Below are 27491 nucleotides of genomic sequence, written 5' to 3'. Positions count from 1 at the left end.
AGTAGCTCGTAGTTATACGAGTGATTAATCGTTAAGTTGGTCTATAATTCGAGTAATTCGTAGTTATTCGATAAATAGCGTATCGGTTAATTAAGTCGATTGATTAATTTTAAATAATCGATCTGATCGAATAAGTAATAATAATTTGTAATAAATAATAATGATTCCTAATAATTAGGGATTAATTATTTTAAAATATAATAATTATTAATTAATTATTTAAAAATATGATTAAGGATTGTTTAATTATAATTAATTATTTATAATTAATTATTAATTAATTAAATCTTGTTTAATTCATAATAATTCAACCGTTAGTCCGATTTGAGCGAAACGGAGACCCCTAGACTCAGAAAAATGAGACGAATCCAATAAAAATAGTTGTAAGTTATAATTTCTTCCGAAAGAAAGTGGTTTGGTAATAATTAATAGTTCGTAGGTCCTAATAGGGGTATAATTGAGTCGAATAAATCCCGAAAAATTATAATAAAATCAAATAAGACTGGAAATGCAGGTATGAGTCCAGAATTGATTCTAAAAATAATTATAGGTCTAGAAATTGATTATATGCTTTATGTGCTACGTGCTTTACGTGATTATGTGAATAGATGTGCTGTATAAATGTATATGTATATATGCGAGTCAGATAGAACGCATGGGTAGACTGATAAGGTTGCGTGATATCAATTCAAGATACACGTATATAGTAAGTTATCTAAACGACTATCTTTCCATGATTGGTTCAGTGTTAGCAAGGCAGAGCAATCTAGGGTCAGAAGGCAGTGAGTTAAACCAGGTTAAGTACGCGCAAGGCAAGTTTTTCCCCTATTCTAAATTCAGAATAGTGATTTATATTTCCTTTCTATCGTATCAGTTCTCTTTGATAATCATTGTTCATATACACTGTTACCCATTTATTATTGCTTGTTCAATTTCATTTTGATTCTTGATTTCACCCAATTTATTGAATTCCCTGTTCATATTTCAATTCCTTTACCCTTGTTACATATACTCTGGTATATCCTGGTGTTGGGATATATCAATAGCATTCCGATTACTCCGGATGCTAAGCCTTGGACTGGATGGTTACTATACGGGCTGGGTTTTACCCAGACCATTATTTAATAGGCCATAGTTGCCTGAGTACTCTTTATGTTGGTTGGGTCTATGCAGTTGGGTATAGATCCGCACTATATTCTGACTGATCAGCAGGTTATAGTGCATATGTTGGTTCTTGTTTCCAGTCTTGTTCATTTGGTACTCGCCAGCATTGGCAAATTACTATCCTATACAGATTCAGATGGTTGTTCCAACCAGCAGCTTATTGGTGCACTCAATTCTCTTTCTTTATACTATATATATTGTTGCAGGCTTGTTGAGTGATTTTGGCTCATCCCTTTTTATTGTTACTCCTATTGTTTTACAGTTAAGGTAGAGAATGAAACCCATCAGAACCCGCATAGTCAAGAAGCGAGTCAAGCAGCGGGACCCTCTTATCTCAAGAGTGTTCCTTCATATTCCCGAAGAGAGCTTTAATTGCCAGATCAGGTGTAGCAGGATAAGTAGTAATGTTGGGTTGAATAAAAGTCTTGTGTAGTTTGAATAAAAGTTATGTAGTGAGATTGTAGATAGAATAAAGTTTTGTTACAAAGAGAGTTCTTGAGACAGGTTTTATTTAGTTGGGTTTGTAATAAAGTGTAATATGTGGTTCTTGCTTTCAAACTCAGACCTTAAAAGATCCTGAGTAGTGATAGTTCGGGGTAATTATTATATTTATATTCCGCTTGTGCAGGTTTAGTTGGTAATTGTTGTTAATAATGCCCCAAATCTATACCCCGGATTTGGAGGGTGTTATAGCTGAGGTAGCTCAGCTTGTAAGTTCCCGGATGGATCACTTCTTTGACTATATAAGGGTCTTCCCAGTTTGGCTGCAGTTTTCCCTGGTTAGTTGGGTCTGAGGCTTTAGTGTCCCGGAGTACTAGATCTCCTGCCACGTATTCCCGTATTTTGGCTTTCTTCGCAAAGTAAAGCTTTGTTTTTTCCTTGTAGCTTTCCATTTTTTCTACGGCCCGATCTCTTACCTCATCCAGGAATTCGAGGTTGGTCCTGAGGCCTTCTATGTTGGAGACCTCGTCAAAGTTGGTCACTCTATAAGAAGGGGATCCGGTCTCTACCGGTAACCGTGCTTCAGTACCGTAGGCGAGCTTGAATGGAGTCTCCTCGGTTCCCGTCCGTGGGGTAGTTCTGTATGACCATAAAACCTTCGGGAGTTCATCCGGCCAGTTCTTTTTAGAGTCTTCCAGTCTCTTTTCCAGGCCTCGGAGTATAGTTCTGTTTGTGACCTCAACTTGTCCATTCCCTTGTGGATGGGCAACAGATGCTTTTTTGTGTCTAATCCCGAGTTCTTTCAGATAGGCTTCAAAATCTGAACCCACGAACTGCGGACCATTGTCCGAGATTAAGACCATCAGGATCCCGAACCTCATTACAACCATGTCCACAAATTTGATGCAGTCTTGCTGGTTAATGGTTCTCATAGCCTTGGCCTCCGCCCACTTAGTCATATAATCTATTGCTACCAGGACATAACGGAGATCCCCTTTTGCTCGAGGGAAAGGACCCATGATGTCAATTCCCCAGACAGCGAATGGGATCGGTGAGAGAACAGATCTCGGGAGGCTTGAACCCTGTTTTGGTACGTTGCTGAACTTCTGGCACTTGCTGCATTTTTTGACATAGGCGACTGAATCAGTGTGGATTATTGGCCAGTAATAGCCTTGTCTGATGACTTTGTAGGCTAGAGCTTTAGCCGCTAGGTGATCCCCAGAGATCCCTTCATGAACCTCCCGGAGGCAGTAATCCGCTTCCTCCGGATCAACGCACTTTAGAGTTGGTGCAGAGAAGGTTCTCTGGTATAACTGATTGTCTTCTAGAAAGAAGCGTGCAGCCTTTTACTTGAGGTACCGGGCTTTGTTCTAATCTTCCGGCAGGGTACCGTCCTTGAGGTAGGCTATGTAAGGCGTCATCCAATTCTCCAGGTTGCTAACACATAATACTTCTTATCGATCGGTGCTGGGGGCTCCGAGTTCCTCGAAGTAAACCGAGCTGCTTAAATCTGAAGTATTCTGGACGAGCTTGGACAGCTCATCTGCTTTCGCATTTTCTTCACTGTTTATCTGCAAGATGGTCGAGTCCGGGATGGTTTCCAAGATTGCTCTAACCATTTCCTGATATCGGGCCAATTTAGAATCTTTTACGACATATTCACCATTGGTTTGTCTTACCACGATCTGAGAATCGCTGTAGATTGTTAAACTCCTTACTCCAAGAGATTTAGCTAGCCTGAGCCCGGAGAGTAGGGCTTCATATTCAGCCTGGTTGTTTGTTGCTTTGAAGGTGAAGGTGATGGCCTGCTGAATTGCGAATCCATCCGGGCTGGAGAGGATCAGACCGGCTCCGCACCTTTCGGCTGTAGCCGAGCCATCAACATGTAGCGTCCAAAGATCCCGGTTGTTAGACTCTTTTTCTCCTTTGGAACTGGTTTCAGGCGTTTCGGGGTTTCTGGGAAAGTACATTCCATGACAAACTCGGCCAACGCCTGGGCTTTTATGGTTGTCCTCGGGATGAATTTGATATTGAACTGGCTCAATTCAATTGCCCAATTGACTAATCTCCCGGAGGCGTCCGGTTTGTGGATGATTTTGCGAAGTGGTTGATTAGTGATTACTCTGATTTCCCTGCCTTGGAAGTATTGTCTTAGCTTTCTGCTCGAGTGTACGAGGGCCAGTGCAAATTTTTCCAAGTTTGGGTACCGGGTTTCGGCATCTTTCAGGACTTGGCTCGCATAATATACCGGGGTCTGCGTCCCATTCTCCTCCCTGATGAGTGCGGAGGATACTGCTATTTCCCCGGCTGCGATGTAGAGGTAAAGGAGCTCCCCGGGCTTTGCTTTTGATAAAATGGGCGGGTTCATCAAATGTCGCTTTACTTCTTCAAACATTATTTGACAGCCCGGGGTCCATTCAATTAGCTTTTTGTTCTGGGCCCCTTTTAACAGTTCGAAGAATGGTAGGCATTTCTCTGCCAACTTTGGGATAAATCTTCGAAGTGCTGCTAGGCATCCTGAGAGCCTTTGGATGTCTTTTTGAGTTCGGGGAACTGTCATTTCCATTATAGCTTTGATCTTCTCCGGGTTGGCCTCTATTCCTCTTTCACTGACCAGAAAACCCAAAAACTTCCCGGAAGGGACCCCGAACGTGCATTTCTCCGGGTTCAGCTTCATGTTGTACTTTCTCAAGTTGTCGAAACACTCCCGAAGGTCCTGGATGTGCTCTGAGATTGTGACCGACTTGGCAATCATATCATCAACGTAAGATTCCATGTTCCTGCCCAGTTGCTCTTTAAAGATGGTATTCATCATTTTTTCGTATGTTGCTCCGGCGTTGATTAACCCAAATGACATCATAACAAAAGCGTAGACGGCCCGGTGTGTGATGAATGTCGTTTTTGCAATGTCTGCCGGATTCATCTTGACCTGGTTGTAACCCGAGAAGGCATCCATAAAACTTAACATGACGTGGCCCGAGGTCGCGTCTATCAGCTGGTCGATATTGGGCAGGGGGTAAGAATCTTTAGGACATGCTGAATTGAGGTTCGTATAATCCACGCACATTCGCCACTTGCCATTGGGTTTTTTGACCAGCACAACGTTTGATAGCCAGTCCGGATACTTAATTTCACAGATTATGTCTGCCTTTAATAACTTCTCGACTTCTTGGTCTGTTAGATATATTTGATAATGTCATGGCTAATATGTTTTATGTTTAGATTTCAGATCTTACTTGAACAGGATAAATCAGTACTTAACTGGAATCAGTACTTATACTGAAAGTCAGGACTTAAGGATATCAGTACTTATATTATCAGGAGATCATCATCAGAAGATAGATATCAGAACTTAAGTGCTGAAGGACGATTAAAGAATGACAGTAGCTGATTAAAGGAAAGAAGATCGAGATAAACATAAGAAGAGATATGCATGAAGAAGGAATTCTATGAAGAATGGAATACTTGGAAGAAAAGATATCTGATTGATATATTTTAGGAAGCAGAATTATATTCCATATCAATTAGAATTTATCTTGTAACTGTGTACTATATAAACACAGACATAGGGTTTACACTATAAGTGTTATCTTTATCGAAAAGATTATTCATTGTAACCCTAGCAGCTCTCGTGATATTTTATACATCACTGAGAGGTAACAGTTCCATACTGTAACAGAGTTTATCGTTTTAATAAAGTTTGTTTTCTGTTACTTAAGATTTTAAAAGTTCGATTTGATTGTATTATACACTGTATTCACCCCCTCTACAGTGTGTGTGACCTAACAAGTGGTATCAGAGCATATCTGTTAACACACATACAGTTAAAGATTCAAACACAATCATGTCTGACACAGAAATTCCAACTAAGCCTACCAAAACTGAGGAACCACCAAAGACGCAAATTCAGAGTCGGTATGAGACCATCAGAGTTCCCATACTGAGACCATCTGAATATCCCATATGGAAGGTAAGGATGACCATGTTCCTGGAAGCAACAGATCCAGAATACCTTGATAGAATCAAGGAAGGGCCTCACAAACTAACCAAGCTCGCTGCTGCAGTTACAGGTGAAGCAGCAAAGACCGTACCAAAGGAGAAGAGTGATTATACTGCCGAAGATATAGCATCAATTGCTAAGGATGCTAAGGTACGACACTTACTGCATAGTGCCATTGATAATGTAAATATCAAACAGGGTAATCAACTGCAAGATTGCTAAGGAGATATGGGATGCTCTGGAAACAAGGTGTCAGGGAACTAACACAATTAAGAAGAACAGGAAGACAATACTCACTCAAGAGTATGAACACTTTGACTCAAGGACTAATGAGTCATTGAATGATTTATATGATAGATTTGTCAAACTTTTGAATGATTTATCATTGGTTGATAAAGAGTATGATCTTGAAGATTCAAACCTTAAATTCCAGTTAGCTCTTCCTGAATGCTGGGATTTGAAGGCAACAACAATAAGAGACAACTACAATCTTGATGAAACAACTCTTGATGAAATTTATGGAATGCTCAAGACTCATGAACTTGAGATGGAACAAAGAAGCAAGAGGAAAGGAGGAAAGTCAAGGACAGTTGCTCTTAAGGCTGAAGAAGAATCCCCCAAAGCAGCTACCTCAAGGAAGGACAAGGGTAAAGCTCTTCTTACAAAGTCTGATACTGAGTCATCAAATTCTGAAAGTGATGATGACTCAGATTCTGAAAGCTTGCCTGAGACTGATGCTGATGAGGAGATGATGAAGCTGTGTGCTCTTATGGTGAAAGGAATCACAAAGATTGCATACAGGAAGTTCAGGAAGGGAAAGAAGTTTTCCAGGAAAGGCACAAGTTCTGATAAGAAGAATTTCAGAAGATCTGAAGGCAGAGGAGGAAAGTCTGACAGAGGAGATTACACCAATGTTAAATGCTATAACTGTGGTGAGAAAGGCCACATATCTCCTGATTGCAAGAAAGTAAAGGGTGACAAAGGCAAGGCTCTTGTCACAAAGCAGAAAAGCTGGACAGACACCTCAGATTCTGAAAGTGAGGAAAATTATGCATTGATGGCAAATGCTGATAAAGAAAGTGCTGAGAGCAGTTCTGAAGCTGCTGAAACAAAGGTACCTCAAACTACTGATGCTTTTCATACTGATGATATTAATGAGTTGAGAAGATATCTTAAAACCATGTTTGTTAGTTATAGAGATCAAACTTTAACATGTGAGAGATTAACTTCTGAAAACCTTGCTTTTAGGAAAAGAAATGATTTCTTAGAAAAAGAGTTAGTCATGTTCCATCAAACTCAGAAGGATAGAGATGATGCTTTCTATGTTAGGGATGAAGTGCTAAAAATGAATGAATCTCTAAAAACTGAGTTAGAAAAGGAAAGAGAGATTATCAGGACTTGGACTAACTCTGGCAGAACAACTCAAAATTTGCTAAGTAGTGAGAATTGGAAAGAGGGCTTAGGATATGGAGAGAATAAGAATGATAAAGGAACTGTAGAAATTAAGCATGTTGATAAGCAAAAGCCAAAGTTAAAACCTGTTAAGTTTGTTACTGTAAAGTCTGATAATGAGAAATCAGAAGTTAAAGAGGGATTAAATTCTGATAAACTAAAACAGGAAAAGACAGCTGAAGTAAACATAGGCTTAATGACAAAGAAGCAGCTTAAGCAAAAGCTGAAAAATGTTATGAATGCAAACAAGGTAAAATCACCTAGGAAAAATAGGAATGGAAAGGACGGTGTGAATAAAAGCAATAATTATAAACCTATTCCTGATGCTCCTAGGAAAACATGTCATAACTGTGGAAGTTCTAACCATCTGGCTTCTTTTTGCAGGAAGAATAAGAATATTAACTCCTTACCTTCAAAATCAGGAGTTAAGAGTCAGTCTGTTAGATACAAACCACAAAATCCTTGTTTTCATTGTGGTAGTTTATGGCATTCCATTTATACTTGTAAGGAATATCATAGTTTGTACTATGATTATCATCAAATAAAACCTTCTTTGAAGAAAGTTTCCATTGTTCCTTCTAGTATAAATCCTGATTCAAAGTCTGATAGTTTAAGTTCTGATAAGAAAAATATTAACATAAACTCTGATGCTAAATCCGCTGCAAATGTTAACAAACTTAATAAGGTCAAAGGATCCAAGCAAGTCTGGGTCCTTAAAACTAACAATTAGTGGTCTTTGTGATTGCAGGGCAACAGGAAAAATATTCTAGTTCTGGACAGTGGATGTTCAGGACATATGACTGGAAATAAGGCCCTGCTATCAGACTTTGTGGAGAAAGCTGGCCCAAGTGTTTCTTATGGAGATGGTAACATTGGAAAAACTTTGGGATATGGCAATATCAATCTTGGGAATGTCATCATTAAAAAAGTAGCTCTAGTCTCAGGACTTAAACACAACCTACTGAGTATAAGTCAAATCTGTGACAGAGGTTATCATGTTGATTTCTTTGAAGAACACTGTGAAGTTGTGAGTAAATCAAAAGGCAAAGTTGTTCTGAAAGGATACAGGCGTGGTAACATTTATGAAGCTAAGCTTTCAACAAGTACTGATGGTTCTGCAATCTGTCTGATGAGTAGAGCATCAATTGAAGAAAGCTGGAATTGGCACAAGAAACTCTCTCATTTAAATTTCAACAATATAAATGAACTTGTCAAGAAAGATCTAGTGAGAGGACTGCCAAAGTCAGTGTTTGCTCCTGATGGTCTGTGTGATTCATGTCAGAAGGCCAAACAAAGAAAATCTACATTCAAGAGCAAGACTGAATCATCAATTCTTGAGCCTTATCATCTACTACATGTTGATCTATTTGGTCCAGTGAATGTCATGTCTATTGCAAAGAAGAAATATGCATTGGTCATAGTAGGGCACAAGAAACTCTCTCATTTAAATTTCAACAATATAAATGAACTTGTCAAGAAAGATCTAGTGAGAGGACTGCCAAAGTCAGTGTTTGCTCCTGATGGTCTGTGTGATTCATGTCAGAAGGCCAAACAAAGAAAATCTACATTCAAGAGCAAGACTGAATCATCAATTCTTGAGCCTTATCATCTACTACATGTTGATCTATTTGGTCCAGTGAATGTCATGTCTATTGCAAAGAAGAAATATGCATTGGTCATAGTAGATGAGTTCACCAGATACACATGGGTGTATTTCTTGCACACAAAAAGTGAAACTGCATCTATCTTGATTGATCATGTCAAACATCTGGATAAATTGGTCAAAGATTCGGTAAAAATCTTAAGGAGTGATAATGGCACTGAGTTCAAGAATTTGATGATGGAAGAGTTCTGCAGAAACCATGGAATAAAGCAGGAAATTTCTGCTCCTGGAACTCCACAGCAAAATGGAGTTGTTGAAAGGAAGAATAGAACTCTCATTGAAGCTGCACGTACAATGCTTGAAGAAGCAAAGCTTCCAACCTATTTCTGGGCTGAAGCTGTGCAGACTGCTTGTTTTACTCAAAATGCAACACTCATTAACAAGCATGTAAAAACACCATATGAGATGGTGAAGAAAAAGAAGCCAAATCTGAAATACTTTCATGTATTTGGATGCAAGTGTTTTGTTCTCAAGACTCATCCTGAACAGTTATCAAAGTTTGATTTAAAAGCTGATGAGAGAATCTTTGTTGGATATCCACTTTCCACAAAAGCCTTCAGAGTCTATAATTTGAGAACAAAAGTGGTCATGGAATCTATAAATGTCTCTTTTGATGACAAGAAGATTACTGGTCTTGAAGATTTCATTGACCATGATCAGCTGAGATTTGAAAATGAAGACTCAAATTCTGATACTGAAAATCCTGACAATCTAAATCCTGATACTGTAAACTCTGATGGAATAAACTCTGATGTTATTGAAACAGTGGTGGCTACGCAAAGGGAAGATGCACCTATGCAGGGGGAGCATACTCAAGATCCTACCACAACTCAAGAAACATCAGAACATATATCTGGCTCTTCAAGTTCTGATTCGTCAAGTTCTGATAAGCCAAGTTCTGATAGTGCTGAAAATTTAAACTCTGAAGAATCCAACGCAGAGAGCATAGTTTCAGGGGGAGCATCAGAAAACGAAAATGAAGACATCATGGATCATGGGGGAGCATCCAGTTCTAAAGAAAACCTTCCATCTGCAAGGAAGTGGACAAAGTCACATACACCTGATTTGATAATTGGAAATCCTGATGCAGGTGTAAGAACTAGAACAGGTACTTCAAATGAATGTCTTTACAATTCTTTTCTCTCTCAGACTGAGCCAAAGAAAGTGGAAGAAGCTCTTCAAGATGCTGATTGGGTGCAAGCAATGCAGGAAGAGTTAAATGAATTTGAAAGAAACAAAGTCTGGACCCTAGTGCCAAGACCAAAGAATAGATCTGTTGTTGGTACAAAGTGGGTATTCAGAAACAAAACTGACAGTGATGGCATAATTACAAGGAATAAGGCAAGGCTGGTTGCAAAAGGATATTCTCAACAGGAGGGAATTGACTATGATGAAACATTTGCACCAGTTGCTAGGTTAGAAGCCATAAGGATATTTTTGGCTTATGCTCCTCACAAAAATTTTACTGTCTTTCAAATGGATGTGAAAAGTGCTTTTCGCAATGGAGAATTGAAGGAGGAAGTATATGTTGAACAACCTCCAGGCTTTGTAGATTCCAAACATCCAGATTATGTCTACAGGCTTGATAAAGCACTTTATGGACTTAAGCAAGCTCCTAGAGCATGGTATGAGACTTTAGCTCAGTTTCTTCTGGAAAGTGGATTCAACAGAGGAACAATAGACAAAACACTGTTCTACCTCAACCATGGAAAGGACTTACTTCTGGTCCAAATTTATGTCGATGATATCATTTTTGGATCTACAAATGACAAACTTTGCAAAAAGTTTGCCAAACTAATGCAGTCAAGATATCAGATGAGTATGATGGGGGAACTTAGCTATTTTCTGGGCCTTCAAGTCAAGCAGAATGAAGAAGGCACTTTTATTTGTCAAACCAAGTACACAAGAAACTTGCTGAAGAAATTTGGAATGCAAGATTGTTCAAGTGCATCCACTCCCATGGCCACTGCAACAAAACTGGATAAGGATACTGGTAAATCAGTAGATATTACTGACTACAGAGGTATGATTGGCTCTCTACTCTATCTAACTGCTAGTAGACCTGATATCATGTATGCTACCTGTCTTTGTGCAAGATTTCAAGCAGAACCAAGAGAACCTCACTTAACAGCTGTAAAAAGAATCTTTAAGTATCTCAAAGGAACAGCTGATCTGGGATTATGGTATCCTAGAGAATCAGATTTTAAATTAATAGGTTACTCAGATGCAGATTTTGCAGGTTGCAAAATTGACAGGAAAAACACAAGTGGAAGCTGCCAATTTCTTGGAGGCAGATTGGTTTCTTGGTTTAGCAAGAAACAAAAGTCAATTTCCACATCAACTGCAGAAGCAGAGTATATTGCTGCAGGAAGCTGTTGTGCACAGATTCTTTGGATGAAGAATCAGTTACTGGATTATGGGTTAACATATTTCAAAATCCCTATTTACTGTGATAATCAAAGTGCTATTGCTATGACAGGTAATCCAGTTCAACACTCTATGACAAAGCACATCAGCATCAGGTACCATTTCATCAGGGAACATGTGGATGAAGGTACAGTGGAATTGCACTTTGTTCCCACAGATCAACAACTAGCAGATATCTTCACAAAACCACTGTGTGAAGCTACATTTACAAGATTGGTAAATGAACTTGGAATGGTTTCAGGTTCTTTCTCTAAATCTGCTTAGTCTTGTTCTGTGTTATCAGACTTTATGTTCAGTATTTACAGAATTAATCTCATTGTGTATTCTGTGCTTAATTGATAAATGTCTTTAAGTACTGACTGTTGTCTGATATATGTTTCTAAACTCTGATAAGTGATATGTCTGTTCAAGTACCTATTCAATCCTATGAGGATAACTGTGCTAGATACTGACCTAGTAGTCTTCAATAAGCAAATGATTCCATGTAAGAAGTAATTATTTCAGTGGAAATCTTATGACACTAGCAAATTCTGATAATTGAGCTTAGTTAAGTTTACTTTGTATATCTTATTATTAAGTCACAAATTAGAATAATGCTACTCATCTGTTAAGTTCTGATACTAGTAAAACTGCTGAATGTACTAAGTGCTGATAAACCTCACTTATCCAAAGAAAAAGCAAAAAGATCAAAGAATAAAATCAGGTACTCCTTTGAGATCTAGAGTAAAAATGTGGAAGGGACGACCCAAGTGCATTACTGGTATTAAGTAAATATGCATTAGAAAAGTAAAATATTTTCTTGGTGACTTTTCGCACTCTATGATTACTGGAGAAATACTCTGATAAAAGCATAAATTCTGATAAACAGTCGTGACTCACTTACACTGAGAAGCCACTGTAAAAGAGAATTTCAAAAGATGCATAAAATTAGCACACAACAGTTGAGGTGGACTCAAGCATGAACTCATTCATCAGTAGGATTCAGAATAATGACAGCTCTTTAGCAAAATTTTAATTATGCCTTATTTCTAAGATGTACTGAAGTGAATCAGACTTTACTCTTTGTTTGTTATTTAGCTTAATGCACACACTAATCACTCCATCTGAATGATGAAAATTACTGTGGAGCTCTATGTTATTTTAGATAAACAGTCATTGTGTCAATTAACACAAATTCTGAGGACAAGTTCTAGTTGCATATTCTGATGATTAAGTTCTGAAGAGTATAACTCAGAACTTGTATGAAGACTTACTAAGATAGGCATTCCTTTTTCGAGTTAAGAAATTATGTACTGATGACTGTTAAGTTCTGATATGAGTCTAAGTTCTGATATTACAATCTGATCCTTTACTTGGCTTATCTATGAATAAAATTTGGTAACAGTCTCAGTTCGAACTAGAATATGTTGAAGTGGAAGATTAATAGTCATTATGATTAGGGTTCATGGTATTTGTACCTGAACAGTCCAATGTTACTTGTTTCTTGTGCGGTTTAAACCATGTTTCCTTTTTCCAATGAATGTTATTCTTTTTCAAAGTCTAGGGAGACGAGGTAGAATTAACTCTACCTGTCAGCTTTAAATTCTTTGAGTCTCCTGGCATTCTCTTGCCTATATAAGCAACCACTTCACATCAGCCTTCCCGTCACACTTTTATCACAAACTTACTCTCGTTTTTCATTTATCATCACAAATGGTTGAATTTGGCTGGTTCTACAATTATGGTGGTGAAACTGTTCATATCTTTTTGAATGGAATTCCAACTACATACCCTATCACCAACATTCCTCACAATCTCTGGATCCAATTTCCAGAGGTTATCAAACGTGATCTGGTGGCCGTTCGAAGAGAACTTCATCTTCATCGTCTTCGCCAGCAAGAGCGAATCATTCGACTTGCCATTCTGTTTGTCGAGAGTAGGAAGAAGAAGATGACTTAATCTCGTCTTCTTCCTGTTTTTCTTCATCATCAGCTTTGTCAGGCTTCTTAGCTAGGACTAAGGCTGTTGATGTTAGATTTAGAAGTTTAGGGAAAATCTTGTATAAGCATTGATGTAATTTCCATTTCATGAATGTATTGTCTTGATATATTAATGAAAGCTGTTTTTACTTCAAGATTTTGTCTCTGAGTTATTTTATCTTGTGTTGATAAATCCTGATTGATATTCTGATGACCATATATGAATTTTGTTAAGTTCTGATTCGTTTTCAGCATTTACTTATCTAATTTATTTTGGTCATTTTCATGTAATTTATTTTCAGAATATTAATGATGCAGTGAAAAATAATTCAATCAGTGATAATGGTTTAAATTTTGAATTAAAACTGTTTCTCTTGATAAATGGAACGGTTTTTTTTCTTGAAACTAGGCAAATGGGTAAGTAATGATTCATGTTTTCCCGAGCCCAGTAACTGTCCATTATTACTGCATGTCTGACAGGTGTCCAACAGTAACATTTTTTTTTGAGTATAAGTACGACAGAGAGAGGATTTCTTTAATCTTTTATTTCTTTCATACTTTTTCTCTTTACTTACTTTTACTCTCACTTTCTCTCACGTTGGTTTTTCATACAGACATTTCATCAAACACCTAACAGGCACTTTTAAATCTCAATTTTTCACATGGCACCTAAGGATTTAATCATTGATGGAGCTAAGTTTGTCCCCAACAACTATGCTGCAGTTTTTGATCACACTGAAGCTCCATCTGAATTGCACTTTGTTCAAGATCTTCTTGCACATAGTGAGGTTGGGTATGCATTAATACAGCCTGAATTCTTTTCAAGCCAACAAGTTCTGAGGTTTTGGAGGACTGGACTTTTTGATGATGGTGGTCAATGTGGAACTCCCAGTATTATCTTCCAAGTGGGTGATTCATCCTTTGTCGTCACTCCTGGTACAGTACGCAGGGCTTTACATCTTCCAGAAGATTGTACTTTCTCAATTCCAAAGGACTCAGCCCTTCGGGAGTTAATGACTGAATTGGGATATGAAAAGAGTCTGACGAAACTTGGACAGTTGAAACGGGCTAATATCATAAGAGAATGGAGTTTCTTCTTTGATTGCATCACCAAAGCTTTTGGGAACAAATGTTCGAATTTTGATGTTATTCCAATTATGAGTCAGCACATCGGGTATGCAATTATTAATCAAACTCATTTTGATTTTGCAACTGCTTTAATTGGTTTTATTGGGGATAGGATGACAGAGGATCGAGATGTTGTTTATTTTGCTAGATTCTGTCAACTTATTTACACTTATTATACTGATGAACCTCAATTAGTCAGTTCCTCAACCTCACCTTTTAAAGTTGCAAAACGCTACTTTAATGACCTGGTAAATACTGATACTAAGAAATCAGTGGTTAGACCATTACAGATTCCTCTGTCTATCAAACAGATCCTAGTAAATGCTGATCCTGATACTTATAGATCTGTTTACTCTGATGTCCAACCAACTCCAAACACCCAAAATCCATCAACCTCAGTACCTACCTCTCATTCTACTCAACCTACCCTCAGAACATATCTCAAATCCTATCTCTCCACTTCACAGACTGCTCAACCTTCATCTTCAGCACCTACTGTGAAATCTTCATCTTCCAAGCCGAAGAGGACAAAGAATGTTCCTCAAACACCTCAAAAGAGAAGGAGGATTGCATTGAGAGATGAATCTGATTCTGAGGAAACGGTTCCTGCTAGAGAACCTGTTGTAACTGAAGCTGAGAAAGAGATTTCTCAGAAGGATTCTGAAATTGGGGGTTCTAGGCTTCTCAAGAGGCTTAGATGAATGGTAGTTCCTGAAACTCCCAAGGAATCTAAATCAACAAGGAAGTACAAGAAACAGAGGGCAAAAAGGCCAGTTTCAGATGATGAAGAGGAAGCAGCTAAGGAAGGGGATCAGGAATCTCTGATCTCACAAGACAAGGAATTTGCTCCAGTTACTTCTTCTCCATCAACTCCATCTCAGGAAGCTGTATCTGAAAAGGCTAACTCACCATCTGTGTCTCCTGTTGACCCAGGCACAAGTGCTGATATTGATGTTCAACACTTGGTTGTGTCTGAAGTATTTCCAACAGCACCAAATCCTTCACCAACACATATTACTGATGCTGTTCAAACTCCAGAGTTATCAACAACACCTTCTCTGCATCAAGATGCTGATGATCAGACTTTAGGTGAGCATCAGGATATGGCTGTTGATCAGAACTTAGTATCAGATCAGCAATTAGAGGATGCTGAAGCCTCCATTGCTACTCACACTGTTGTCTTATCCGAAGATACTGATTCTTTAAGTTCTGATGCTGCAAATGCTGGAGATACTGGTGATGCTGCTCCAACTGTAGATGCTGATGCAGCAGGTCCTTCAGGACATACTCCTCCACAGACTCTTTCTAAGTCTGAACTGGTCAAGAAGTTTGTTACAGGGGAAGCACCAGTACCTTGGAGTGAAACTCCTGCAGGTCAGGAGTGGACTAAGGAATGGAACTCAGTTTCATGTGTTCCAACTGCACTACATCTTGCTGAGCACTTGACTAAAGCTGATGAAATGTTAAATTCTGATGATTTCAAAACCCAGCTTAGAGTCACTGCATTGAGTACTAAACATCTACAAGGTCTTCACTCAACTACTCATGCAGCGCTACACAAGATTCAGGAGAACTTTATCAAACAGGAACAAGTTTGGAAAATTGATAAGAAAAAGTTCTTCCAACCTACTATTGACAGGATTGCTTATATTGAGAAAACTCAAGATCGTCAACAAGCTCAGATTGATGAAATTCTGAAAAATCAAGCTTCTCAGCAATCACAAATAACTGAAATCCAATCCTCAGTGGAATTGCTTATCTCTCTTCTACTACCTGCTGATGTCAAAAAGGGGGAGAAAGTGATTAAGTCCAAATGCAAACCTATTAGGACACTGAAGGGGATGGATGATGAAAGGGATGACCAAGGAAACTCTGGAATGGGTAGAGGTCATAGTCAAGGTAAAAGATTCTCATCAAGAGAAGCTGAAATTACAAGTCACAGGATAAGTTCTGATACTGGTAAAAGAATAAGTTATGATACTGGTAAAAGAATAAGTTCTGATGAACTTTTAGATCTTGATGAAGAAATGTCAAGACGGTTATTTCTTCAAGAAAATCCATGAATGGACTTGGAAAGTTTAATGGAAGAAGAAGCCAGGCTTAAATCAGAGAAAGTAATATCTAAATCTGAAGCTTCTGGTAAAAAGCCACTTCCAAAACTCAAAGGTATTGTGATCAAAGAGAGGACAAATACTGAAGCAACATTGGCTAGAAGATCACAACCACAGATAGATCCAAGATCCAAGGGCAAAGAGAAAATTGGTGAACCTATTAAGGTTTATGTGCCTCCTGAGGATGAAGAAATTACTGATGAAAAGGATAATCTTGCTCTGACTTCAAGAAAAGTTCTTAAAACAACCTCTGACATGGCTCAAGTTGTTCAGAGTCAAGAAATTGTAAGCTCTGATATTCAGAAGAAGCAAGTAACCTCTGACATAGCTCAAGTTAATTTGATATCAGAAGATAAATCAAAGGAAACCTCTGACACTGCTCAAGTTAAACCTTCAAAGACACTCTTACCAGGATTCACTAAAGCAAAACAGACTCAACCTTTGAAGACTACTGCAAGTGGTTTTGAAGCAAGAGTAGTTACTGGAAAGGAAGCAAGAGATAAAACTGGATTGGGAAGTGCTAATGAAAGAAGAATACATAACACTACCAACGATCCAACTTCCTTGAGTGAACCGGGTATTGGAGCAACTCCTGAGAGATTGAATCAACTGGAATCTGTACAGATGGTTTACCATACTTACTTGAAAGAATACATCATGTTGTATTTCATGACAGATGGTAGGGTTTATCATGTAAGACAAAATGCCATTCCATTGAAGTATTTTGAAGAATTGGAGCATGTACTTTTCTTACTTCAAGTGAATGACAGAATAATAGAAACTGCTGCAAACTACTTAAAAGAACAGATTCAGATTCAGAAAAGGCTTTATTCTGTTAAGTTTGACAGCACATATGTTCCAAAGTACAGAGATCACAATGGTGATATTGTTGATATGAAGCCTAATACTGCACAGATCAGAACGTATCTTGGTATTAAGGGACTTGAATTCAATCTGGAGTCTGACAAAGCTTATGTCATAAGACTAGATCAGGAGTTGAGAAAAGCAAAGATCAATGATCTCAGAGCTACAATCTTTTAAACTGGTGAAGATACTGCAGAGCTTAAAGAAGTCAAAAGGAGAATGATTGATGAACTTAGATATGCTGAGAGATGTTTGTTGAAGAATTATCTCAGAACAACTCCTGATATCAGTGAGATCAGAAAATGAAGCCAAGTCGAAGATCTACAACTGCTTAAATTCTGATATTTGTACAGACTAAAGTTGTTATCAGAAGTTGAATATTGGTAAAGCTTTAAGGACTGTAAGTTGTAGTTATCAAGTCTAATTCTCATGCATTTGTACTTAATGTTTTTGACATCATCAAATATCTGTTAAACTTGTATATTATGCTAATTTACAAGTTGGGGGAGATTGTTAGATATATTTGATAATGTCATGGCTAATATGTTTTATGTTTAGATTTCAGATCTTACTTGAACAGGATAAATCAGTACTTAACTGGAATCAGTACTTATACTGAAAGTCAGGACTTAAGGATATCAGTACTTATATTATCAGGAGATAATCATCAGAAGATAGATATCAGAACTTAAGTGCTGAAGGACGATTAAAGAATGACAGTAGCTGATTAAAGGAAAGAAGATCGAGATAAACATAAGAAGAGATATGCATGAAGAAGGAATTCTATGAAGAATGGAATACTTGGAAGAAAAGATATCTGATTGATATATTTTAGGAAGCAGAATTATATTCCATATCAATTAGAATTTATCTTGTAACTGTGTACTATATAAACACAGACATAGGGTTTACACTATAAGTGTTATCATTATCGAGAAGATTATTCATTGTAACCCTAGCAGCTCTCGTGATATTTTGTTCATCACTGAGAGGTAACAGTTCCATACTGTAACAGAGTTTATCGTTTTAATAAAGTTTGTTTTCTGTTACTTAAGATTTTAAAAGTTCGATTTGATTGTATTATACACTGTATTCACCCCCTCTACAGTGTGTGTGACCTAACATGGTCGATTACCTGTTGCCTTTCCGGGGCGAAGTTCCTTCGCTTTTGTTTGATTGGTTTTTGCTTTGGATCTACATCCAGACTGTGCACGGCCACGGATTCATCAATCCCCGGCATGTCTTCCGGGGACCAGGCGAATACGTCAGCGTGTTCTTTTAGTAGATCAGTAAGCTCCTTTTGGAATGTGGTTTCCAAGCCTTTTCCGATTTTGATTTTTCGGGTGGGGTTCCCGGGTTCCAAGTCTACCTCGATTGTCTGTTGGGCCAGTTCTACCTTCGTCTTCTCCTTGCTCTCTACAAACTTTTGAATCCGGGCATCAGCGTTGGTTACGCTGTATCCGGAGTCTTCGATCATGTTCACATCCAAACGGGCCCTTTTACTAAGGTGCTCTCGATGCTTCTTTCTGCTTTGTCCCTTGGGCAGGGACATTATTCTCTTCCGGTTTTCCGGTTCCATTTCTGCCATGACGAGCGCTTGACCATAGCATTTACCAGCCATTTCCCTATCTCCTTTCAGTTCTCCAGTGCCTCCTGGGGTGGGGAACTTGAGTTTTAAGTGAATAGTTGAGGGGATCGCCCTGAGCTTGGTGATAGTGGGCCTACCAAGGATCATATTGTATGAGGAGGTTGCGCTTATCACATAGAATTTCATCATATGGGAGACCTGTCGGGGTGCGGTTCCAAATATGATGGGAAGATAGATGATACCCCGGATTGGAATCATGGTGTTCCCGAATCCGTACAAAGGGTCTTCAAGACAGGGATCCATTCTGAGGTGTCCGAGCTCCATCCTGTTAAGCGTGTGCTCGAATACGATATTAGCAGATGAACCATTATCAACTAGAATTCTTTTTACCTCGTTGTTTGCGACGTCGAGGGTCACCACTAATGTCAAGTTGTGATCCGGATCGAGGCCCTCATAATCAGAATAAGAGAAGCAAATCGGTTCGTCCTCCCGAGTCTGGATCATCATCACATCATTCTCCCGATCCGGGCTCCGCGGTGGAGAGGTTGTGCCACCGAAAACAACATTCACCACATTTTTGCCTCTTCCCGGGGCTCTGTCTTTGTCATTCGAGCCCCTTTGAAGATACTGGTTCATGTTTCCTTTCTTGATTTGGTCTTCTATGAACATCTTGAGGGAGAAACAGTTTTCAGTAGTATGGTCATGATCTTCGTGATAGCCACAATGCTTGTCCCGGGCCCTGTTTTCGGGCGGCGCTAGCAAGGGTTTTGGCGGATAATAAAACGGTTTGCCCTTGACTTCACGCAAAACGTCGACACGGGGCCTGTTGAGGGGTGTCCACTCTGGTTCCGGCTTGGGTTCCTTCTTGGCCTTTTGTTTCCTTTCGTTTTTTCTTGATTCGGGGTACGTTTCCCGGGGTGGGGTTCCCCGGGGTGGGGTTCCCCGGGGTGGGGTTCCCCGGGACTGCTGAATGTAGTTGGCTTGCCTGTCAAGCTTGTATCTTTTGTCTCTCGGGACGACGAGCGTCGCTCCGGAGACTCGTCATCATCATGTATTCTTCTGTTCATCTTCATTGATTTGAGGAAATCATTTTCCTTTATGAACTTTGATGCCAACGCATATGCTGATGCCAGGCTTTGGGGCTCCCTATGAATCAGGTCTTTGACATAGCCTTCACAAGATATCGGGTGCAAGTTTCTCCGAAAGATGTTTACTGCCTCCTTTTCTTCTAAGTTGGAGAGTTGGTTGATTGCTTCCTGGAATCTTTTGATGAATTCCGGAAGGGGTTCCTTGCTTCTTTGTTGGATTGTTTCTAGATGACACATCTACAGCTCGTTCATCCGGTTGGCCCTGAATCTTTTCAAAAATATCTCGCGGAAGTCTCTCCAGGAGTCCACACTCCGGGATGGTATGCGGCTGAACCATTTCTGAGCGCCCCCATTCAATGTTGATGCGAAGAATCGGCATCTGGTCAGGTCGCTGTAATCATAAATATTGGATATTTGCTCAAAATAGTTCAGATGCTCTTCAGGGTCAGCCAGCCCGTCAAAAGAGTCAAAATTGAAGTGCTTTAGCCCTGACTCTCTAGGGGTGGCTTCCAGACTCTTTGTGAACGGGGTCGCTGCTGCCCCTACTTCCATGTCGCCCTCCACTTTCCTTTTAAGGTCTCGAAGGGCCCGGGCCATTTGCTCTTGCTTGGACTCCTTCTCCGGCTCTGAGTCTGAGGAAACATGAATCCGGTGGGCCTTTCTCTTTAGCTTGGCCTCCTCCTCCCGGATCCTCCTTTCTATAGATTCTTGGGTTTTAGCCTCTTCTTCCTTCCGGATTCTCTCCCGGAGGGCAGCTTTTCTTATTTCATCTCTGGCGTCCTCTGGTGGCTTTTTTAAATTCTTCGCAATCCGGTCGAAGACGGATCCCCGAGATTCTCCGGAATGTTCTTTAGACCGCTCTCGCTGATCCCCTGGGCGCGTCTCCGGCTCGGCGTTCTGCTTTTCCTTCCACAAGTCCATAGCCGCCTGTATCTGTTCCGGGGTCATGCTTCCCCATGGGTTTATGGTGATCCTTGTGTGTTTGTGGGCAGCTTTTTCAATGACTATTCTCTGATCTCCTGGTTGGAGATTTTGAGAGGGAGTCTGGGTTATGGGGAACCCTTCGTCCAGGTCTTCCATGTCTCCATCCCTGGGTTGGGGAGGAGGCGGCAGAAAAGAGGTGGAAACTGTTGCTTTGCTTTTTCTCGTAGTCATGGTTACTTGGAAGTGCTATGAATTTACAATAATAAACCTTGTGGAAACGGGTCTAAGAGATGGGTATTAGCGTTCTTACTGGGAGATGGTGTTTCACGTTTCTGGGAGGCGGAGGTTCAGGCCCCTCCTTCTAGCGCCAATGATAATCCCGGATCACCCCGGGACCTTCTCCTTGCAGGGCCCGAACTCAAACTCCTTTTAGGCTATAACGACGGCCGTACGCGGTGTAGCTATAGGGTGGGAACCTACAAAACAGAACCGGAGGGGGGTGGCGTCCCCGCGGCACCTCCGGCGTGAGGATGAGAAAGGGTTTTGAGGAGAAGAAGGGCAAAGTTGGGATTATGCAGATATGTTTGTGAGGAGTACGTGTGTGCATGTAAGTATATGTGAGAGAGAGAGTATAAAACTTGTAACCTGTAATCTTCCTTTTGTTCTACCTTTTATAGGTCTCCTACTAGGGTTTAGGGGTTTGTCCCTTTTCATCTGGACCGTAGGTTGACCTTTTGGACTGTAGGGCATCTGGACGCCTGGGATGCGTCAGAGTACTATCAGATCTGGACCGTAAGAACGTCCTGGATTCCGGGTGCCTGGAAGGTGGTGATGTTGCCACGTGTCCTGGGCTTATCAAGGTCAACGCTGAATACGTCAGAGTACTATCAGATCCAGAGCGTAGGAACGCTCTGGATCCCGGGAACCTGGACGGTGGTGATGCCGCCACGTGTCCTGGGATCTTATGTTTGGGCCCTGGGCTTCTTCAATTGGGCCTGACTTATTATGGGCTATCAGTATTTATGTTGGCAACCTGTTGAGCAAGTAGACAGAGTGACGTACAGCTTCCCCCACATGAAAAGTGGCAATTTCGTTTCTTTCATCAGACTTCTGGTCATTGCTGCAACTGTTTTGTTGCGACGCTCAACCACCCCATTCTGTTGAGGGGTGTATGGAGCTGTAAAGTGTCTAGTTATACCAGCCTTTTCACAATAATTTCTAAACTCTGTCGAGCAGAATTCTCCCCCTATCTGTTCTGAAAATCTTTATCATACCATTAGCTTCTTTCTCAACAAAAGTTCTGAAATTCTTAAACACCTCGAAAGCTTCACTCTTCTCTTTTAACATATAAACCCACATCTTACGCGTATAATCATCAACCAATAAGAAAAAATACATGTTTCCGGCCGGTGTAGGAGGAGAGATTGGCCCACAACATTATCATGTCGGTTTCTTTGCTTCCACATTCCGTGAATAGGATTGCAGGTTCATCCTCCTATAATTTCGATAGGTTTACCTCCTTTTGCACATCTCTGACATCTCTGCGTGGCTTACGACACTCTGATGCATAATGTCTATAGGCCTGACAGTTGAAGCATCTCACCTTGCTTCTATCTCGTCCTCCGCGAGTTCCATCCCTTCCTCGAAAATCTGGGCTGTTTCGAGCTCCTTCCTTATTGGTTCTCTTTAACCATTCTCAACGAGTTAATAACAATTGACCCTCTTGGCTTTCTTTATTTCTCCATTCTTCTAGCGTCAGTAGCAGCTGTCCTTGGCTCGTTTCATTTTTCCCACAGAGCCTTTCTTCATGAGCCTTAAGTGAACCAATAACCTCTTCTACAGACATCTCCTCAAAATTTCCAAATTGCTCGATAGCATATGCAATTTGGAGAAATTTTGAGGGAACTGCTCTTAGCAGTTTCTTTACGACATACGCTTCCTCCATCTTCTCTCCCAATGTTCTAATATTAGTCACCAAGCTATTTAACTTCATGTAGAAGTCATCCAAGTTTTCTGTTTCTCTCATGTTCAACGACTCGAACTCGCCTTTTAGTGTCTGTGCTCTCGCCTTTTTGACTTTATCTGCACCCAAACTCACTGTTTTGATATTTTCCCGAGCCTCCTTCGTTGAGCCCTTTTCTGCAATCGACAGTAATAATTCTTCAGAGATCCCTTGATAGATAACAGCGAGTGCACGTTTATCAACCTTGTCCTCAACAACAGTTTTGCCATCCTTGGTTTTCCTGGGTTCTATGGCCTCCCACACGTCATGGCTTGCATAAAAACTTTCATCTTCAAAGCCCATGCAGCGTAGTTTATTTTAGTGAGCATAGGATAGCTTAATCTAAAAGACCCTTCTTTAAGCTTGCTCGTCTCCATTTGTAGGTGTCACCAGTTCGTAGCTCTGATACCACGTGATAAAATATAGCTCTGCAGGTGTGTTTAAGATGGAATAAAAGAACTGCTATTTCACTATTTTATTAAACGACCAAAGAAATACAAATATATAGAGCCAGTTCACAAGTCATACCTACAAACTCGCTGAAAACTCTTAACTAAATCCTAACACTACTCCACCACCTCACTACTTATTCAACTCTCCTAAAAATACTCTACTGGAATAATGACTAAATAAAACTATTATTAACGGCTGTTTTATACAGCCATTAATATTTATTAAATATGTTTAGATTAAAATCTAACAAATTTTGTGGTTTTTACGGTACCTATCGGGCTGATAGCATTGAAAGCTTGGGATTTTAGATGAAGCCTTTAGAAAAGCTAGCTGACGAACAACCAAGCGCAGATCGCCTCCTTGTGCCAAAACTGGAGCACCCAGCGCCACGGATAATAAGGATGGCTTGACACAAGTTCTATATACAATTAAATAAATTAACAGTTTTTCTAATATGTGTGCACACAATAAGCACTAACTCCCATAAATTTGGTGTATTTTAATTGATCTTCTAATCATAAATATTGATGGACCCCCTGCATTTACAACAACTCCACCAATAAAAATGCACCAAACTCATAAAATTTAGTACATATTGGGCACACATTAGAAAGACCGATAAATCAAAAACATGTATGTGATAACGGTTAATGGTTTTGGAGTTCAATTCTATAATTGTTTGTGCTGATCTAGTAATTTGAATTTTTAAGTGATATATCGTTATTATTATTTTCCGTGTTTCTCGATCGCCATTTATTTTTTCTATTTTCTGTTTACTCGGAAAGGTTATTCTAAAAATTAGTGATGATAAATAATTATCTCAAAATGCGACTCTATAGACCCGATATGGTTACTACTACGTGCTTGATGCTTATACCGTATGCAGGATAAGCGAACTAGAAAATTAATACTGTTGGCTTTTACGAGTAAGAGGGCTGCTGCTATAGACCCAATTAATAACGTAAAATGAATCTCTCTGGATCAGGGTTCAGTTTTAAGCAAAATGAACAGATTCTTATATTATTGCATATATTCAACCCAAATTGCCGAGAGAGGTGATTGACTAAACCCAACAAAAAAAACTATGTCATCAATTAACATTAATTAACTTTTCTTCACTTATTTCTAAGTATTTTGATCGTAATTAAAATAATATTCCCTCAGTCCCTTCCAATTGTTTACATTTCTGAATAAATGTCCGGCACGCATTTTAAGGTGCATAAAAAGTATAGTTATGTAACTTATTTTTACAATATTTTTTTTCTGAATAGAAGTTGAATATTTTAATTTTTATTCAGAAAAACAAAATTGTAAAAAAAAATTACAGAACTATAATTTATATGCACCTTAAAATGCGTGTCGGATATTTTCTAAAAAATGTAAACAATTGAAAGGGACGGGGGAGTAATTTTTAATTTTTTTTGAAAAAAAATATATAATTTAAACTTTTATTTACAAAAAAAAATAATTAAAAATGATAATTTTTACTACATGATCAATTTATATTGAAATGTATGTAAAATATTAAAAAACAATTAAAATTAAACATAATGAATAATATATTATGTTACAATTATTTTCATAATTAATACAATTATATTTGATAAATTTCAAACTCTTAACATTTCCTACAGAAAGTAAGTATGATACCTAAAGATATCATGTGTCGAATGTTACGATTATAAATGCACAAAAGAGCTTATAACATGCCTGCACAACAGAACACATAATATATATTGTACGATTTGCTCTCTTTTTATCAGTGTTCTAATTGATTATTTGGAGTTTGGGACGGATTTCTTGATTAGTCTGAAATTGGGAAAGTACAATTTTTTAAAAAAATTAGTTATAATTCGGCTGATATGGGTAAAAGTGGTCTGATTTGGTTAAAATATGAAAATTAATATTTTTTTTAAAAAAAATAAAAGTAAAATTCAAATTCAAATTCAAATAATAATTAATATTTAATACAATATATTGAATATCATATATCCTAAATCTTCCTATAATTATTCAAATATCTAATGATTGAATTAGTTACTTGAAATTGAATTACTTTCATATTTCCCGAAAATTTGCATTCACTTTTGCAATCTCCTAGATCTCCCGCAGCTAATTTGGTATAAACTAGGTATCACACATTACTATAAACTAGGGACCTATGTCTGCGTGTGCTCTTTTTATTATTTTTTTAAAAAAATTAACATAACATTTTGTATGTATATATGTATGTACGTATGTATGTATGTGTGTGTTTATAACATCATATAAAATATTTTGTATATTAAATAACTTGTTTTTCGTTATTTTTAAAGTGTCGAGAAATAATTAGAAAAATAAGATAAAATAAAATAAATTAATTAATTGAATTTCAAGTTATTTTTTTCACGATATGTAATAAAAATTGCAAATGGAATTTATTTTAAAAATGTATCATTCAAATTTATGTACTTTTTTTAAATTATACTATGATTTTATCGATTTTCTTAATTATAATTTTAGATATAAAAATCGTAATCTTATATTAGATCTTTAAAATGTATATCAATGAAATACCAGACGATAAAAAAATACCAGACGATTACTTATCGTAATAAATAATTTTTTTTTAAAATTTATACATATAATATAGTATAATTTTAACAAATTTTAAGTTTACTTAACCTAATTGTATAGTATGTTGTCGTGCCTTATGATGAGTAGATAAGAAATTATTTATCATTTTTCTGGTGATTTAAATTTAAATTTATAGTAAATATCATGGTAGTGTTTCGTTTACAAAAATAAATTAAAATAATATGGCTTCGAATGTTGTGGATTTTCAATTGAAAATAACTTCATTGCGTTGCAAATTCAATGCAGATTTATCGCAATTCACAATTGGACTCTCCTTTAAACTCATATACAATATTACATATCAAGTTCTCCTTTAAACTCAATTGCTATATTAAATGAAAACAAGATTTTATTAAATTTCATTATATAGTACTTCATGCATTCGTTTTTAGTTGTACTTTTTGCTTGTTAAATTAACCAATTTTTGATTTAAGATTAAAATTTATTTATTGACAGTTTCTTGGTGACGCGAAAAGAATATAAAAGAGGATATAAAATAATTTAGAAATTAAAACAAAATCAAGATATGATATTTATTAGCAGTTTGTCGGTGTCGTCTTCCAAGAGGCTTCGTATTCTGACACTAAAAAGGTATAATAGAGAATATAAAATAATTTTGAAATTGTAATAAAATCAAAATGAGATATTTATTGATATAATAGAGGATATACAATTATTTTGAAATTGGAATAAAATAGAAATAAGAAATTTATGGACAGTTCATCAGCATCGTCTTCGACGAAGCCTCGTATTCTGCAATAAAAATATAAAAGAGGATATACCATAATTTTGATATTAAAATAAATCAAATTAAAATATTTATTGACAGTTTCTCGGCGTCGTCTTTGACGACGCCTCGTATTTCTCAACTAAAAAGGTTAAAAGAGGATATTCAATAATTTTGAAATTGAAATATTTTAAATCAAAATAAGATATTTATTCACAATTTCTCTGCGTCATCTTCAACGAAGCTTTGCATTTTAAAACTAAAATGATATAATAGAGGATATATAATGATAACTCCGGTGAGCGGGCGGCTCCGTCCGACGGCGTTCCTGGTCCTTCTGTGCGGGGGTGAGGTGTAGCTACTGGTTGGGCGCCTGCAAAACAACACCGGAAGGGGGGTTTGGCTCCCACGACGCCTCCGGTGTGAGAATAAGAGCAGGCTTTGGAGAAGAAGGTTAATGTAAGTAATGTCAAGGCTACTGTGTGTTTTTGTGTGGATGTGTATGTGTGGTGGCTGCTGTGAGTTTTTGAGTGTATGAGAGAGTGTGAGTGTGCAAGAATGAATATTTTCCAACCCCTAAACCCTTCAGTCTTGGGGGTATATATATCCCCAAGCTAGGGTTTAGGGGTAGTTACCTCTAAACCTGGGCCGTTGGATCTTGGGAGCGGAGGACGCCTGGCTTGGGCGGATTGCTTACACGTGTCCAGGGGAGGACCACCTCCAGAGTGTCCTAACGGCCTCTGACACGCGCCGTGCTTGTCTGGAGTGTCGGTTGTTGATAGTTGTCATAGTCACGTGCCCACGTACCTTTGCTTGGTGGGTTGTGGGATGCGCATGTGTTTGCTGGGACCCCCCTCACTGTGGTTTTGGCCCCGATCCGGATCC

Source organism: Apium graveolens, chromosome 5 (genome assembly GCF_009905375.1).
Source record: "Apium graveolens cultivar Ventura chromosome 5, ASM990537v1, whole genome shotgun sequence".
In the NCBI taxonomy this organism is placed as follows: Eukaryota; Viridiplantae; Streptophyta; class Magnoliopsida; order Apiales; family Apiaceae; genus Apium; species Apium graveolens.
The sequence above is the reverse complement of the archived record's forward strand: the minus strand, read 5'-3'. Positions refer to the sequence as shown.